The sequence below is a fragment of the Cricetulus griseus genome, unplaced genomic scaffold (genome assembly GCF_003668045.3).
Source record: "Cricetulus griseus strain 17A/GY unplaced genomic scaffold, alternate assembly CriGri-PICRH-1.0 unplaced_scaffold_2, whole genome shotgun sequence".
NCBI lineage: Eukaryota > Metazoa > Chordata > Mammalia > Rodentia > Cricetidae > Cricetulus > Cricetulus griseus.
Genome location: NW_023276919.1, coordinates 7,190,208 through 7,208,912, shown reverse-complemented (window position 1 = coordinate 7,208,912; position 18,705 = coordinate 7,190,208).

Genomic DNA, 18,705 nt, shown 5'->3' with positions numbered 1-18,705 from the left:
TCGCTGATTCCTGGGTGCGGGTCTCCTTCTACGAAAGTACCTCTTCGGGGGTCTTTCACAGGGAGAGGCGGATAACATGCAGAAGTAAATCTCTTTGAGTACTGAAAGGAGATAGCACACACCCAGAGCATGGCTGTAAAATAAGAAACTATAGAAATTAAAATGAGAAACAGAACATGGTCAAAGTCCAGGCTTGCTCTGTTTCATTGGCTTACTGAACTTTCCAGTGAAGCCCTTTTTGCTTCACACCACAGCTTGACAGGCTGACACTTGCAAAGCACTAGCAACAGAAGAATCCATTCACACCCTCTGAGAAAACCAGGCAGGGAAAAATTAGAACTGTATCAAAGGCAGGATAGTTGGATACAGCCAGCTTAGTTCTGGAGAAATGTGAGGGTCTGAGTATACCATGGGCTTAAGAAAAAGTTCAAGAAAAACAACATCAATGACCCTCTCCATGATAAATGTTCTGCGGTAAACTTTTCAATGACTAATGGCCTCTGACCAGGTGTGTATGAGGCAACTTTCCTCTGATAAGGAAACATTACAGAGCTATATGGAATCTATCAGAGCAAAGAACCTGTAGGCATTTCCATTTGGAGTAAAGGATAGAACATGGTTTTAAAAACAAACTTTTAAGGCAATTTCAGGCAATATCTACTGGCTAGCAAGGGGTCTTCTAGCTGAGGAATGGAAAGTATCTATATCTATCAGCCTTCAAGAGGCAGACAGTCTTCCAGGAAGATTCCCCTAAAGCAAAAACCATAATGGGATCTGAAGATATCCAGACCTGTGCACTGCAGAGCAGTTCCCATGCCTCTTTTCACTGGTTATGCCAGGGCAACACATCTGGCAGCAGGCAGATGTCTGAAGACAAAGCTGGTTCCAAAAACTAAGAACTGGCGATGGGTAAGCAAGGCACCAAGCATAAACCTTTGTGGGCCAGAGTTACATCACTCATGAAGACTATTTTTCTAGTTCCACACAGCCAGACATTGTGAAGACAGTGAGCAACCTTGGAACACTCTGCCCTAAATGGAATGTCTCCATCAATTTCCTCATCTCAGTGCCCAAGGACTCTGAAAGAGAAGACAAAAACAGTGTAAGAGCCAGAGGGCATCACAAGGAACAAAGCCTTCTAAATGCAGCACACCTGACACACTTACAAATGCACAAAGACTAAGCCAACACACACAGGCTCTGCAGAGATGGAGAGTGTGCTCAAACGACAAGTGGACACACCCCCAACCCTAACCCTGAAGCTCTCTCCAATTATTAACCATTTGCAAATAGAAACTCAGCATTCTCCAAAGGACTCTCCCGGGGGAAAGAAACCACTCTTAAGGGTAGGCAGGATGCCCAGCAGTAGATGCCAACACAACAAACTCAACAGCATCTTTAGATTCTTTGTTTCATAATGCTGGGTTAGGGCATCTTTTTGTTTTGTACTGTTTTACCCTACAGGTTCTTAGTGTATGTACCATTGTGACTGTGGCGTACATGTTTGCATGGGATTCCTGAGGGTGTGAATATGTGTGCTCTGTGTCTTTATGTATTTCTTGTACCTTCCTCCTTGACTTTTTTCTTCCATTTGTTTTGTCCTATTTGGTTTGCTTTTGTTTTATATTACCCTGTTTTATTGTTATTCCTTAGAAGCAAGTTTGTTTTCTAAAGATAGACATAAAGGGTATGAATCAGAAGAGAGGGCAGGTGGGGAAGATCTGGGAGAAGTACTGGAGAGGAAACTGTGATCAGGATGTATTGTATGAAGAAATCCTATTTTAAATAAAACAAAACAAAACAAAATGTAATAAAAACAAACCCTGGAAGTACACAGAAACAATCAACCCCATAAAAATAGCATGCTTATGCATAAGAAGCTCCACAGGACAGATGGGAGACCTTGCAAAAGGTACACCCATGCTGAAGAGTCCCACACTAAAAAAGGGGCACCCACGCTGACAGGGCATCCACAGGGAAGGGGCATCCACACGGATGGGGCACCCATGCTGATAGGGCACCCACATGAACGGGACACCTATGTTGATGGGGCACCCATGTTGATGGGACACCCACATTGATTGGCAACACACACAGACGGGGCACACACAGGGACGGGTTACCCACATGAACGGGTTCACCCACGCAATAAGGACTATTCTGGGATGTGTAGCTCTAACCCTGGATCATTGTTAAGTATGCTGATGGGCAATGTTCCTAGGCTGAGACTCTTCTTGCTCTAGCTCTTCAGGCCTGCTGAAGTAATTTCTTCAGCGTAAGTGTTGAGTAGCACAACTTGCCGTCAGGACATACACCTAGCACCATTTCACTCCCTTTCCCAGTTTCTCATGCCCCATGCATTAGGCCTCAGTTCCTTCCAAGACAAGTTTTGAATCCAGTCTCATCTCACTTCTCTCTGAGAGCAACACCCACGGTCCTGGATGTAGTTTAAGTCTGTCCCCCTCCAGGTCCACACCTACACGTATAAACCCTGACAAACACATCCTTTATCAAGACAATTGGACTGTCTTGCTTCCTTTCTTGGGACGCTGCAGATGACCTCCTAGCCAGTCTAAAAATACACATCCTGTTGAGAACTTAAAGGGCCTACCTCTGCTCCAGGTAGTCTTAATTCCACCAGGTAGCGGCCATGGCCTTTCTGCTGGGTTTGGTCAATCCAAGTGTTTCCTTGCTCTGAGATGCAAATACATACTTTGTGGTCTTTCCACAAGTCCAGCTCAAAGTCCATCTCCCTGCAAAAAGTCCTCAGCCAGGACTTCAATGTCACTAAAAAGAGGTCTCCTGCACCACACACAAGCTTTACCAATCTCTTCCTCACACTGTATCTCGGGCACCTGCAATGGCCTGTCTGCTACTTAGTTATGAGAAATCTTTCTATCAAAAGCTGCCTGAAACCAACCACCACGTGGGTGATTTATGCCAGCTGCCTGCCCAAGTTAGGGCCCAAATTAATGCACAGAGAGACTAGTATTAGGTTCAAATGTTGCTTGGCCAATGACTAGGATTCCTCATCTGTTAGCTTAGTCTTAATTATCATAAATCTGTATATTTTATATGACTTATCTTATCAGACACCTTATTTGCATCCCTCCTTGCTGGTGGCTAACATACCGCCACTGAAGGAGAAAGGGGAAAAAGGGGACACTTCCTATTTCTCCTTGGTTAAATATGAGTCTCCTTGCTATTCCACTTCTTGCCTGGATCACCACTTCTCTACTACATTTTCCAGAAATCTCTTTGACTCCTAGACCCGTCTAACTTGCTCTCTCATTGGCCAAACAGAACATTATTTAACAATCAATAAGATAACATAAACCGTACATTCCCCATCATCTCCTCTTTTCTGTCTAAATAAAAAGGAAGGGTAACTTATCTTCTATAATAACTGAAGAAAACTATAACCATAACTATCTGTCTTCAACTCTATCAAAGACCACAGAAGGATAATACATAAACTCTAGAATTCACAGACACATCTCGCTACCTGGATAGTCATCCAAAGTTCCTCTGTAATGTTGGGGCATCCATCTTCAGCCTATAGGACACAGTGTGTCTAGCACACTTCTCCATTTTAACAGGAACCCTCCAATACTGTTTTGTTTTGTAAGTTCAGCAGTCATTTTCTTGTGGGTCCTGCAGGTCCAGTTTATACAGCAACAAAAAGTCCAGGCAAGTGCAGTTTTTTGCTCAAATGGCTAATCTTGCCATGTTGAAAGCAACCTCCATAACGAGTTTTGTCGATGCCCATCCTCGTTTATGACATAATTGGTGTGCCAGGTGCAGTTTTGTCTCACTGCCAAGAAAAACCCTAAACCACTTAAATGCCATATCTCTGTAGGTCTTTGAAAGTTTTGAAGAATACCTAACCATCTCAAATACATCTGTATATCTAGAAAACATATCTAACCTAATTATAAGTTCTGCCTCTCATAGTCGATTATATAACCTTATTTAATTATGCATATCATTTTAAGAGATTTGCATAAACACAATATATAAACAAGAGGAGACATATACATATCACAAAATTGACCTTTAATGTTATAGCAATAAATGAAAATCTATACCAATGCAAAGTATTCATTCCTATATCCTATTCCCCTATTTTTCTTTAACAAATTGACTATACTCATTATCATTTATAACTAACCCCATTTAGATGAAAACAAACATTTATAAACAATATGTGGGGATTTGGGCATCATTCTTTTTAAAATGCTTCTTGCTGATTTGGGCTGATGTTTGTGTCATAGGAATTATGATGAAACATAGAAACCTGACCAAGTCCTTGTTTTTGTAGTCTGTAAGGCTGTATCGTCTCAGCTGTTTTGAATGTAGCATCAGTGGTGTCACTGCTTCTGGGGGGTGGGGTCTTGCTTGATCAAACCATATTAGTCAGGGAGGAATCCATAGCTATTTATTTTCTGTGGAAATACTAGTAAAAACTTTTTTCAAGTAGCCTGTCCTTAGACTTAAATTTTGAATTCAAAGCATTTTTGAAATGTATAAGTTGAATTAATTTAGCAGCATTTATAATCAAATGTACTTTACCAGCAGTAAGTCTTTCTTCAACAATCAAACAATTTAAAGACAACAATATGGCATATAGTATCCAGATTCTCTGTGTATATTTTATCTTTATATGGCTTTTTACTACTTTATTTTTACTTTCTTTTGTTTCTTTTTTCATGAGAAAGAGTTTCTCTGTGGAAATCTGCCTTTCTCTGTTTCCTTCAGCAAATCCTACTGGCGTGAGCCACCCATAAACAGCTTCTCTATTTTCTTCTGCTGTTTTTTTTTTCTCATAAGCCTAATATAATTTTAAATGTAGCATAAACCTTTGAGGTTTTTCTTTATCTGTCTCTGTCTGTATCATCTCGGGAATGACGAGTTCAACGCCCACAAGCGCCGGGATGGCTCGAGCATATGGAAGCTGGTCCAATGCTTCTCAGGGGCCCGACAGGGCAGGCTGTGGAGACAGGTTTCCCTCTTTCTCTGGGAACCTTGGAGCATGGGGTTATTGCACTCCTGACACCAGATATAGTGGAAAATTACCAATATGGAGGCAAGTAGAAATATAAGGATATTTAATAGCGAAAAGCCTTACTTACAGAGCGACCTAGCCAGCTGGCGTGACAGCAGTCTGTACAGCAAGCCCTCACTCCACAAATGAGATAATTCAATGATTTTAAAGACATGGTATGGTGGATGGGCCAGGTGTTGATGGCACACACATTTAATCCCAGTGATCAGGAGGCAGAGGCAGGTGTATCTCTGTGAGTTCGAGGCCAGCCTGGTCTCCAGATCAACTGCCAGGATAGGCTCCAAAGTTACACAGAGAAACCTGTCTCAAACCCCTCCCAAAAAGAAAGAAATGGTATGGTGGTCTTTTATGGCTTGCATGTAGGTCCCTAAAACAAAAGGATACTGAGGTTTACTTTCCAGTATAACCCAGTAAGAAGCAGAAGGCCTTTAAAAGTGATGAGGGGTCAGGCAAGATGGAAAGTTTTCTTCTAGGATTTTGTTGAATGTTTTCTTGCCCTTTGAGTTGGATTTCTTCACATTTTTCTATACCTATTATTCTTAGGTTAGGTCTTTTCATGGTATCCCATATTTCCTGGATATTTTGTGCTAGGGATTTGTTAGAATTAACATTTCTTTGGTTGACAAGTCTATTTCTCCTAGTGTATCTTCAACTCCTGAGATTCTCTCTTCCATCTCTTGTATTCTGTTGGTTATGCTTACATCTGTAGAACCTGATAGTTTGTCCAGCTTTTGTATTTCCAGCATTCCCTCAGATTATGTTTCCTTTATTGTCTCTATTTCAGTTTTTAGGTCTTAAAGTGTTTCCTTGAAAGATTTCTTGATATCTTTTATTGTTTTGTTTGTTTAGTCTTCCATTTCTTTAAGGGATTTTCTCATATCCTCTTTGAGGTCCTCTATCATTTTCAAAAACATATTTTTAAGATCATTCTCTTCTGCTTCATCTGCATTAGGTTTTTTCTGGTCTTGCTGCTGTATGATACCAAGTCTCCAGTGGTGTAATATTGTTTTTTTCTGTTTTTGTTTTTTATGGTTTTATATTGTGTTCTTCCAATCCTTTCCTCTGGTGGATGTAACAGGAGTCTCTTCCTCTGCTGATGGATATGCTACCAAGTTTTCCTTTTGGTAGATGCAAACAGTTCCAATACTCTGATGTCAGTCCTCTTCTAGTGGATGGAAGCAGCACTGTTACCGGGGCCTTGGCAGTCTCTGGGTGTGTTGGAGACCTCAGACTGAGTTCGGATACTGTGAGCAGACTCTCCGCATCACCTGTTCCTAAGCAGGGCATAGTAGCCAGTACTGGAAGCCTGAATTCCATCCATATTTTGTTAGATGGCACGCATAACATAAAATTTCTCCATGAGTCCCCATTTTTTAAATATGAGCTGGGAGTCTCATTACCCAGGTTTGCCTAGAACTGTCCATCCTCGTGGACCTTCTCACTACCACTACCCGGGTGTGGGCTTACAGAAGTGGACAGCTTACATAGTCTGACCAAAATATAAGCCTTTTATATATCAAAAGGAACCATACAGTTAAAAAGAATGCTGTCAACTCAGTCCCCAAAGAAGCTAACAGACATGAGTTAGGTATACAATGAAGAGGCCCCTTTACTCCAAATATTAGTGTAGACAGTTAGAATCTAGCCATCTGGGAAGGTTGTTTGGTGAGATGATTTGGATCATTCTCAGTCTGAGCCCCCCAGTTGAGGTCATGTTTATTGTTCCTTAAAAGTCACTTTGTGGTATAAAACTTTAGAGACACCCTGTAAAGTACCTGTTTCCAAGTAACCTCCATCCTATTCCCACCATGAACAATCAATCTTCCTCCTTGCTGTTCACATTTATAATCCCAACTTTCCTGCTGAACCACTGACTTCAAGAAAGATTCTCTCTTTCTCTCTCTCCCTCCCTCCCTCCCTCTCATCTCTCCCCTCCCCCCTCTCTCAGTAATTACAGGTTCCATTCAAATGAGGACATTTGCTATAGGCTTTGAAAGAATTGTTACCATTCCCACAACTAGCAATTGAGACGTTTAATCACCAAGAGTGCAAAGCTGCACAAATGCATATAAAAGGCATACAAGAGGGTCACTGGATGCAGTGGAAACGGTCTCTCCTGTTTTGCTGTATCTCAACCTCATGGGCAGGTGAGGCATGGCAGTGTGAGTTAGCATACAGCACATGCTGGACTGGAAACCTGAGTCCACATCTCAATGGAACCACCATCTCAGTGAACCATCCTGTCACCACTATTTACTCTGAACATCAGTGGGTTCCACTGTCCTGGTCTCAGTGCTGTATGCTCTAAAGGTCTGTGTGTGATGATTAGCTGACAGAAAAGGCATTCAGTGGGGCTTTGGGTGGTGGTACTAGAAAATTCATGGGCAAGGATAATGGACCCATCCCTTAGACGGTAGAAGAGTAAAGTGGGAAGCTGAGTACAGCAAGCCTGCATACATTAATGCATTACTCTCTGCTTCCGACTGGGGACATGTTACAACCAGCTTCTTCAAGGCTCCCGATTCCATACATAAGACATTCAGCTGCTTCACAGCCCCCGACTCCATACATAACATAACCAGTGCCTGCCACCCTGACTGCCCTGTAGTGAAGAGCTGTATTCTGACACTGTGAGTCAAAAAAAGTCTTTTCTCCCTTAAGTTGCTTTTGCCAGAATGTTTTCTCACAGCAATGGGATAAAACAAACAAACACAAATGTTTTACATGGTTTAATGATTCTGGTGGCAAGAAGAAAACTTGTGCAGAATGTCAGATGTCTTAGGGGGAAGAAATAAGAGTAAGCAAGAAAGCTGAATTCATGTTATATGCCCTCTTGGGATGGAATTCGGTCTCCTGAGATCTACCCCACTCCCTTGAGACCATGGACTCATTCTGGAGTCAGACCTTTAACTACAGCCCCACGTCTTCTTTGGACCTGCCAAGTCATCACCACCTCAACATTGCTATGTAGGAGACCAAGATCCTAGCAAATGCACCTTTGGGAGATATCCTCACAGCACATCAAAACCACGGCATAGCCCTTGCAACTTTCAGAGTCAGATCATGGCTCATGGTTAGCCACAAAGCAGATCCAGCATGTACTACCAGACACTACTACAAAATAATGGAAGACTACCAAGGTGAATGGAATTCGATTTTTAAAAGCATTGAATCTGGATACTGTGTAAGTACATGGTATAACGACAGTTTGGCTGTACATTTCAATTCAAGATGAATTGGGGACCTCCAGCACCAATGTTGTGATTTCTAGCAATCATTTTGGAAACAGCATAGTTTTCATGGACAACAAGCTCTGATGTTGCCTCCCACAGCCAAGGAGCCACCTGCATTTCTATGGCTCCTGCCTTCCTCACAGAGAACTTCTGACCCTTCAGAGGCCCTAATATGGACCTAGACTCATAGGCACTCTATGTCGGCTTACCATGGAGGACCAGCAGCTCTCTGACCAATGGTATGTGGAGAGGTACCCTCAGCTGCTACCCTCACGCTTGCTCCACTACAGATGTGCAAAAAACCTTCTCCAGCTGGACAGTGACCCCACCCTATAAGAAAATATTCAGCTCCCCTCTGCTGGCCACACATAACCTGCAGCTTTAGTCTCTACAGTGTTACTCTGCCCTTTCCTACCTCTGGGAAATTACCCTTCTTATAGAATCTTTAAAAAAACACACATCTCACCGGGTGTTGGTGGCACGCTCCTTTAATCCCAGCACTGGGGAGGCAGAGGTGGGTGGATCACTGTGAGTTCGAGACCAGCCTGGTCTACAAGAAGCTAGTTCCAGGACAGCTTCCAAAGCCACAGAGATACCCTGTCTTGAAAAACCAAAAAAAAAAAGACACACATCTCCAAGAAGACAGAAAATTATCAAAAGCCAGCAGCAAAGCTGACCTAGAAACAAATGAATTGGTATAGCGATGAGAACATCCTCTGAGGTGCTAGCCCAGGAGCATCACAGCTGAGGTGTGACTGTGAGAGGATAGGGCCTCACAAGGCATCAGTCGTGTTGCACTGTAATAGCTGGCCATTATTATGATACAAAGTTGGCAATTTCCATTTTTTAAATAACTTGTCCTACCTATATGGAGCCTGTGTGTGAGTGAATGTCTTATAGTCAAGGATCCAATTTGGTATACTACTCAATTAACTTTTTTCTTTTTTTGCAAATGCAGAGGATAGTCACAAAATTTTATCCCATACCTATCAAAACACACCAATATTTATAGCCACTGGCGGGCAACAAAGACTCAATCTCCAACACATCCATATATAAACGAGGACCATACAAATACTCAGCACATCACTACAAACCGGACTCCGCTGGCCATCCATAGCTCTCCAATGGCCATCCTTTCTTCACCCAAAGAAGGATAGACATGCAACAGTGATACTGACCCATCAAATATAAGACACACTTCACACAAATATGTGGGCAATAGGAGGCTGAGCTTGTATCCAACTGAGTCTCCCCAGATGCTGAAAACAGTCACTATAATATCACATGTTCTGTTTCCTATCATTTAGAACAGCACAGCCCCTGAATTTACCTTCATGGGGACAGAGAAAATACAGGTGGCAAGGGCAGCCCCCGTGTCCTGAGACAGAATCAAACAGCCTCACTTAGATCAAGGTTTCACCCATCAAACCCTGGACAGCATTTTGCATATTCAGTTATTGTTTGAAATTCCAGTGGGATTTTATCGACCAGAAGAACACTCTAACATTTCACTCTCATCAACTCACCCAGTTTCTCCAACAGCACCTTGGTGTCATTCCCCAGGGGTCACTCGTTTATAGGACAGCAATCACGGTGTGTATATGGTTCACCATACAATGGTGAACAGCAACTCAGACATCCATGCCCATGTTTCCATAGACCCACAGACAAGGCATGTTACCTACATACAAAGTCTGTGACTTTGCACAGAAACTTTGTGTACTTCAGGGACCATGTTTTCAAATGATATGTGCTGGCATTTGCTAATTAGCCCTATAGGGTTGACATATCTTACTATAATTTTCCTAAGATTTTAAAAAAGATTTTTTCATATTAATATTTTAATTATATGTAGGTGTGTGTGTGTGTGTGTGTGTGTGTGTGTGTGTGTCTGTGTGTGTACACATATGTGTATATATACACATATACACAAGTGTAGGTGCTTGTGTAGGTCAGAGGCATCTGATCTCTTGGAGCTAGAGTTACAGATGGTTGTGAGCTCCCTGACATGACTGGGAACTTGGGTTCCCTGGTAGAACAACAGGTGCTATTAGGGACTGAACCACCTCTCCAATCCTGACCCTGAGTTTTACCAATAGCTATGATTGTGTTTTGAAGAATCTCAGACTCAAATAAGAATATTTTATCATATTCTCTTGGCTTTCCCCTATTAAGTAGGCCAAATAGTTATGAACAGGCTTTGAAATCCTATCTTGTGTTGGGGATGGTGGATTACATCTGTAAAACCAGGAGATGGAGTCAGATTGACTGTCATAAATGAGGGGCCAGCCTGAGCTATTATATGAGTTGCAAGCCAGCCTGCTTGCAACCTCCGCCCCAAAAAAAACCACATACCACCACCACTGAAAGCAAATCCTAGCTTGTGACCTATAAAATTATAAGCATTCATAATGTTTTTGCACTGGCTTTAAAACCTGGGCGTCAGAAAATAGCCTACAATGTATATTACAAGTTAGCATGGGAATGGATTACTACATAAATAAGTCTACAATGGAACCGGAATATTGGCCCTGATGTTGTATACTTCTTAAAAAGCTGAGACTCTTAGCTTAAAATCAGTTGATAGAAATCACAATTTTCACATAGCCTATTGAATTAACTTCAGCCCAAACAAACATATTTTGTTTATTTAGTGTACACTAATCTTCTAGCAACAGGTAAACCTTGGGCTATAACAAGCCAAGCTGCTGCTGCTCTCCGAATCTCTGATCTAGGGGCTCATTCATATGCCTGGCTGAAATATGGCTCCCTCTATGAGTGTCCCAATTCTGAGGATCTCAGAACATGTGTTTGCAAAAGATTCAATAAGGAAGTAATCTAACTGAAACGAGATTTTAAGTGTGGGCTCTAATCCCGTATGTCCTGGGTCCATTTAAGAGGAAATGGGTATACACACACACACACACACACACACACACACACACACACACACACGGCATGGAATAGGGTCACTGGGAGGAGACAGGCCTTCAGAGAAACCCACCACACCCACACCTTGACCTTGAACCTCCAATCCCCCATCACAGTGAAGGGATACAGCTATTAAGCCACTTGGGCTGTGACTTTATATAGCATCCTGAGTGAATGGTTGCTCCAGTCTTGCTGTTGAGAAGCATTAAGTACGAACACAGCCCTCCCTGCTGTCCCTTTTCTCCAGTTCCTGGCATAATCCTCACCTGGGGTGTGGACACCCACTTTGAGGGAATTCATCTCCATGGAAATTTGGCAAAGTGCCACTTACATGTTGTATTCCATCACGTTTGGTCCTGTATTTTTTCTTGATCTACCTCAAAACCCTCACACTCACATTACATATATGTTTATATTTACATACATCTACATCATATTGAGCAACATTTTGGATGACTGACACATTGTCACTCAGGAGACTGAGAAAAATTCAGCAGATATCATAGCTGAGAACCAACAGTAATTAACACCTCTATGCTGAGACGATCCACAGAGCCACATATTTCTAAGAACAGATAAGTAGGGCATCTACGTGTGTGACAAGCATGTCATTACCCATGAAAGCCCACAGCGATATAGGCTGTACTGATAGATTTACATATGACATCAGAGGAAGACATTACAACAACCTTCTGAAATAATGAAAATAATTTAAGTCTCTGGGAAGGAACTTAGCCAGTAAATTGCTTGCCATGCAAGCATGTGGAATTGAGTTCCATCCCCAGTAGACAGCTTTGGCTGTGGGTGGGAACACACACCTGTAATCCAGAGCCAGGGGTGGGGGTGTGGGGAGATGGGGGAGGGTGGGCATGTGAGTATATTGTGTGAACATATGTCTGTTGGTGTGTAAGTGTATGAGTGCGCATGTTACTGTTTATGTATAAGTGACAGTGAGTATATGGGTGTATGTGTGTTTATGTGTGTAGTTAAGTGTGCGTGTGTGCTTGTTTTTTTTTTTTTGTGTGTGTGTGTGTGTGTGAGTGTGCTCATGTGCATGCGCACATAATATAATTGAAGTTACTCCAGTTGGGATGTCAATGTTTTCTAAGAGGTATAGACTAAAATTAGGCATGAGAAACCTCCTTTGAAGTTATTGGTCATTTGAATCCAAGTGCCTCCCAAAACAATATAAACTATTTCCATTGCCCTTGTTTACCCCCAGAAAAGTAAGACACTATTGCTAAAGACACAATGCACATTAGACAAGGATTTGGAGGAATCAATCAGGAACCAACGTAAATTCAACTTCTTCCCGAGGACCAGCACTTATAGTACTGGAAAGAGCTATGCAAGCTGTCAAAGAGAGAAAACAATGCACAGTTTTACTATCTGTAACACCTATTAACAAAAGAGTGACCAGAATGGTAATATATCCCAAAAGGTGAAATAGTTTTACTACTTCCTGAGATAACCATCAGCTACCTCAATGGAAGGGATTCATGCCTACTACCCATGCTAGTGAGGCCATAGGCCCTAAAGAGAACCAACTACTGCCGTCTCACTAAACCAGTGTCATTTCTAACGGCAGCAGATGGAGACCATTACAGAAAGCTACAAATGACCAAAATGCAGAGATGAACTGAATGGAATTCCCACTAGATACATCTAAAACACAATTGCTACTCTTAAGCCTCAGGGTATATGCTAAAGTGGGTGTGGTGGAGCGATTTTAATAGCCAGAGAACCAGGATTGGGTATCTATTGTTGTATAATGTTTTCTACATATGAGGGGGAGCTGCACCCAAGAAGTTTCAATAAAATAGTTGCCTAAACAAGACCTAAAAATGTCAATACGAAACAGCCATTCATGATAAATGTCTTGGAGAAATCAGGGATAAAAGGAACATACCTCAACATAATAACAGCAATATACAGCAAGCCAACAGCCAACATCAAATTACATGGAGAGAAACTCGATCCAATTCCTCTAAAATCGGGTACAAGACAAGACTGTCCACTCTCTCCATACATCTTCAATATTGACCTTGAAGTCTTAGCTAGAGCAATAAGACAACAAGAGGAGATCATGGGAATACAAATCGGAAAGGAAGAAGTCAAACTCTCCCTATTTGCAGACGATATGATAATCTACATTAGTGACCCTAAAAACTCTACCATGGAACTCCTACAGCTGATAAACACCTTCAGCAAAGTGGAAGGATACAAGATTAACTAAAAAAAAAAAAACATCCATAGCCCTGCTATATACCAATGTCAAATTGGTGGAGAAAGAAATCTGAGAAACATCACCCTTTACAATTGCCACAAACAACAAAAAATACCTTGGGGTAGCACTAACCAAAATTGGGAAAGACCTGTACCATAAGAATTTTGGGTCCCTAAAGAAAGAAATTAAAGAAGATACCAGAAAATGGAAAGATCTCCCATGCTATTGGATAGGTAGGATCAATATAGTAAAAATGGCAATCTTGCCAAAAGCAATCTACAGATTCAATGCAATCCCCAGACCTTGAAAGAATAATTCTCTACATTATATGGAGAAACAAAAGACCCAGGATAGCCAAAACATCCCTGTACAATAAAGGAACCTCTGGAGGCATAACCATCCAAGAATTCAAGCTCTATTACAGAGCTATAGTCCTGAAAACAGCTTAGTATTGGCAAAAACATAGACAGATTATACCAATGGAATAGAACTGAAAATCCTGATATTAACCCACACACCTATGAACACCTGATTTTTGACAAACAATCCAAATTTATACGATGGAACAAAGAGAACATCTTCAACAAATGGTGCTGGCATAACTGGTTGCAGACATGTAGAAGACTGCAGTTAGACCCAAGCCTATCACCTTGCACAAAACATAAGTGAAAATGGATCAAAGATCTCAACATAAATCCAGGCATACTGAACCTATTAGAAGACAAAGTGGGAAATACCCTTGAATTAATTGGTACAGAAGACTGCTTCCTGAACATTACACTAGTAGCACAGATACTGAGGTCAACAATTGATAAATAGGACCTCCTGAAACTGAGAAGCTTCAGTAAAGCAAAGGAGACAGTCAGCAAGACAAAACAGACTGACTGGGAAAAGATATTCACCAGCCCCACATCTGAGAGAGGGCTGATCTCCAAAATATACAAAGAACTCAAGAAGCTAGTTTCCAAAACACCAAACAACCCAATTTAAAAGTGTGGTACAGAATTAAATAGACAATTCTCAATAGAGGAATCTAAAATGGCTGAAAGACACATGAGAAAGTGTTCAACATCCTTAGCCATCAAGGAAATACAAATCAAAACAACTCTGAGATACCATCTTACTCCTGTCAGAATGGCCAAAATCGAAAACACCTATGGCAGTTCATGTTGGAGAGGATATGGAGAAAGGGGAACACTTCTCCACTGCTGGTGGGAGTGCCAACTTGTACAGCCACTTTGGAAATCAGTATGGTGACTCCTCAAAAAAATTGGAATCAGCCTACTACAAGATCCAGCAATTCCACTCTTAGGCATATACCCAAAAGAAGCACATTCATATAACAAGGACATATGTTCAACGATTTTCATAGCCACACTATTTGTAATAACCAGAAAATGGAAGCAGCCTAGATGCCCCTCAACTGAAGAATGGATAGAGAAAATGTGGTACGTTTACACAATGGTGTACTACTCAGTGGAAAAAAACAATGGATTCTTGAAATTTGAAGGAAAATGGATGGAACTAGAATAAACCATTCTGAGCGAGGTAACCCAATCACAGAAAAGACAAACATTGTATATACTCACTCATATGCAGATTTTAGACACAGTGAGGATTACCAGCCTACATTCCACACTTCCAAAAAAGCTAATAAACAAGGAGGTCCCTAAGAGACAAATACATGTTCCCCTGAAGAAGAGGAGATGTTTGAGATCTGCTGAGCAAATTGAGAGCACAGAAAGAGGGGGAGGGAGCTAAAAGGAGAAAGGGAGATGAAGAGGGATGCCGAGGACATGAGGGAGTAGAAAGTTTGTGTCAGGGGAAGAATACATGATAACAAGAATGGAGATATCATAATAGAGGGAGACATTTTTGGTTTACAGAGAAATCAGGCACTAGGGAAATGTCTGGAGAACTACAAAGATGATATCAGCAACAGAGGAGAGGCTACCTTAAATGACCTCCCCTGATTATGAGATTGATGAGTGACTTATATGCCATTCTATAGCCTTCAACCAGCAGCTGGTAGAAGCAGACACACATAACTAATCACTGATCTGAACTGGAATCCAGATGCAGAGAAGCACCAGTGAAGAGCACAGAGGTCCAAACCAGGCTGGTGAAACACATAGAAACAGCTTAACTAAACATTCGGGAACTCTTGCTCCCCAATCTGATAGCTGGAATACCAGCATGGGACTGATCCAGACCCCAGAAACATGGGTTTCTGTGATGAAACCTCAGAAATCTATGGGACCTTCTGTAGAAGCCAAGTATTTATCCCTAGCATAGGTGTGGAATTTGGGAGCCCATTTCACATAGAGGAATACTCCCTGAGCCAAGAAACACAGGTGTGCGCCTAGGCCCTATCCCAAAAGATACAAAAGACTCTGATGACACCCTAAGGAAGACTTCACCATCCAGGGGGAGCAAAAAAGATATGTGACAGATTAGGTTTTAGTTAGGGAGGTAAGAGAGGATGGGTGGGAGAAGGGAATTGGGATTGTCATGTAAAACAATCCTGATTCTAATTGAAATAAAAAAGTTGAAAAACTGTCAATACCAATATACATGCCAACATGCAAGACATGGATGAATTCTCATGTTATTCTTCTTCTCTTCAAGATCTTTATCATGGTGGGAAGTTGGATTTTGTCAAAGGCCCTTTCAGCATCTAGTGAGATGATCATGTGTTTTTTCTTTTTCAATTTTTTATATGGTGGATTCCATGGATGGATTTTCGTATGTTGAACCATCCTTGTCTTTCTGGGATGAAGCCTACTTGATCAGAGTGGATGATTTTTCTGATATGTTCTTGGATTCGATTCGCCAGTATTTTATTAAGTATTTTTGCATCGATGTTCATGAGGGATATTAGCCTGTAGTTCTTTTTAGTTGTATCTTTGTGTGGCCTGGGTATCAAAGTGATTTTAGCCTTGTAAAAAGAGTTTGGCAATGTCCCTTCTGCTTCTATTGTGCAGAACTCTTTGAGGAGTACTGGTGTTAGCTCTTGTTTGAATTTCTGGTAGAATTCTTTAGTGAAGCCATGTAGCCCAGGGCTTTTTTTGGTTGGGAGGCTTTTGATGACTGCTTCTATTTCGTTAGAGGATATAGGTTGATTTAAACTGCTTATCTGTTTTTGGCTTAATTTTGGTAAGTGATATCTGTCCAGAAAACTGTCCATTTTCTTTACATTTTTGAATTTTGTGGAGTATAGGTTTTCAAAGTATGACCTGGAGATTCTCTGGATTTCCTCAGTGTCCTTTGGTATTTCCCCCTTTTCGTTTCTGATTTTGTTAATCAGCATGCTCTCTCTTTGCCTTTTGGTTAGTTTGGATAGAGGTTTGTTTATCTTTTTGATCTTCTCAAAAAAACAACTCTTTGTTTCATTAATTCTTTGAAATGGTTTCCTAGTTTCTACTTTATTTATTTCAGCCCTCAATTTATTTTCTGGCATTCACTCAGCCTTGGTGAGTTTTCTTCCTTTTGATCTAAAGCTTCCAGTTGTTCTGCCAATTCTTTAGTGTGACTTTTCTCCAGTTTCTTCATGTACCTATATTTTTGTGAGTTTATTTGTCTTCGTTGGGTTGGAGATTTCCCTCTAGGACTTTCTGTAGTGCTGGATTTGTGGTTATGTATCGTTTAAATCTGTTTCGTTATGGAATATCTTGTTTTCTTCATCTATAGTGATTGAAAGTTTTGCTGGGTACACTAGTCTGTATTGACATCCATGCTCCCTTAGTGTTTGTAGGGTATCTATCCAGGACCTTCTGGCTTTCAGAGTTTCCATTGATAATTTGGTTGTGATTCTGATGGGTATGCCTTTATATTTTACTTGTGCAGTATTTCTTCGCCTTCTTCTATACCTATTGCTCTTAGGTTTGGCCTTTTCACGGTGCCCCTTTCTTTCCTGGATATTTTATGCTAGGGATTTCCTGAACTCGAGATTTTCTATGGTCAATGAATGTATATCCTCTAGTGAGTCTTCAATAACTGAGATTCTATTAGTTATACTCACCTCACTAGTTCCTGATCATTTATCCAGTTTTTCCATTTCCAGCATCGCCTCATTCTTTGTTTTCTTTATTGTTTGTATTTCAGTTTTCATGCCTTTAACTATTTCAAGTGATTCCTTCACTTGTTTGGTTGTTTTTTTCTTGGATTTCTTTAGATTCTTTAAGAGATTTGTTTATTTCCTGAATTTTTTGGTTTGTCTTTTCCTCCATTTCATGTAATTTTTGCTTGTTTTTTTTTCTGTTTCTTTAAGGGATTTTCTTGTTTCCTCTTTAAAGGTCTCTATCATCTTCCAGAGATAATTTTTGAGATCCATCTCTTCTTTATCCTTTGTGTTGGACTTTTCAGATCTTGCTGATTTGGAGTCCCTAGATTATGGTGGTGTTATATTGGTCATTCAGTTGTTAGGTGTGTTATTATTTTGTCTTCTTACCATCTCTTCTTCCAACGGGTGCAGGTGGGGTCTCTTTACCTCCTCTTGTCACCTGGTGGTGTCTGTGGGCCAGGACTTCAATGTCTGAAGTTATGGATGGTCTTGCCTCTCCTGGTAGTCTCCTCACTCAGTAGGGGACAGGCCTCGGTAAGGATCAGGTCTCGGGAAGGGTCAGGCTGGCAGATCAGGAAGGAAGAGTGAGGTGGTTCCAGACTCAAGGGTTCCTCCATGGCTGGGCGGGAGCACTCAAAGTAGGCACAGTCCCAGAAAGATCAGGGGGAATGGGGCTTTGGACAGGTGTTCGGCAAGAGCACAGGGTCACTCACTTTGGTAGGGCTCAGGTTGGTGGAGTGGGAAGTAAGAATGAGGTGTTTTCAGACTCAGGAAACTCCTCCCTGGCTGGGTGGGTCCACTCCAAGCAGGCCTGGGCCCAGGCCCAGGCCCAGAGAGATCAGGGTGAATGGGACTTTGAACAGGAGTTGGTCAAGGGCAGAGGGTACACTCATCCAAGGATGGGTCAGGTCGGCAGAGCAGGAAGGGGGATGTCATTTTCTTAATGCTGAGTATTAGTCCATTGTGTAAATGTACCACATTTTCTTCATCCGTTCATCACTTGATGGGATTCAAGGTTGTTTCCAAGATCTGGCTACTATGAATAATGTTGTATAACATAGCTGAGCAAGTGACCTTGTGGTATTATTGAGCATCCTTTGGGTATATGCCTTCATATACATTTGTGTTTTCCTGAAGCAGTAAACGGAACCTTTGTGGTGGAAGAAGTTAAAAAAAAATGCTT